This window comes from Ovis aries, chromosome 4 (assembly GCF_016772045.2).
Source record: "Ovis aries strain OAR_USU_Benz2616 breed Rambouillet chromosome 4, ARS-UI_Ramb_v3.0, whole genome shotgun sequence".
Classification (NCBI taxonomy): domain Eukaryota; kingdom Metazoa; phylum Chordata; class Mammalia; order Artiodactyla; family Bovidae; genus Ovis; species Ovis aries.
The window spans coordinates 784109-784968 of NC_056057.1; the positions used below are offsets into that span (position 1 = coordinate 784109).

At 43.0% G+C, this 860-nt stretch overlaps 1 pseudogene; it reads left to right on the top strand.

The window, feature by feature from the left end:
• LOC106991105 (olfactory receptor 4P4-like) lies at nucleotides 1-860 on the top strand (annotated as a pseudogene).

Below are 860 nucleotides of genomic sequence, written 5' to 3' on the forward strand. Positions count from 1 at the left end.
ATGGAAAAATGCAATAATGTCACTGTATGTATTCTCTTGGGACTTTCCAGAAACAAGAACACTGAAATCCTTCATCTTATTTTTATTTTGCTCCCTTGCTATTTGGATAGGAAATGCACTCATCATGATTTCTAGCACCAGCAGTCAGCTCACTGAGCAGCCCATGTATTTCTTCCTTAATTACCTCTCACTCTGTGACCTTAGCTACACATCTATTGTGATACCCAAGCTAATAACTGACTTACTGGCAGAAAGGAAGACCATTTCCTGTAGGAACTACATGGCACAGCTCTTTACCATGCATTTCTTTGGAGGCATTGAGATCTTTATCCTCACAGGGATGGCCTATGACCATTCCGTGGCCATCTGCAAGCCACTGCACTACACCGTCGTCATGAGCAGGCAGAGGTGTAATGCCATCATTGCCTGCTGTACTGGGGGCATTTATACACTCTGCCAGTCAGTTTCTTCTCACCATCTTCTTACCCTTCTGTGGCCCCAATGAGATAGATCACTACTTCTCTGACGTGTATCCTTTGCTGAAACTGGCCTGCTCGAATACATGCATGATAGGTTTCTTAGTTACTGCTAATTCAGGCCTAGTTGTTTTGGTTACCTTTGCTGTCTTGATGCTGTCTTACCTTTTTATATTGTTTGTCATCAGAGCATATTCTGTGGAAAGCCGCAGCAAAGGTCTCTCTACTCACAGTTCTCATATCACAGTTGTAGTCCTGTTTGTTCGCACCTGCGTCATTCATTTACATCAGACCAGCCACAACTTTCCCAGAAGATAAAACACAGAGATGAAGAATGCCTTGAGGAAAGTTTGGTGTCGTCATGTACTTCTGGAAAGAAAGTAA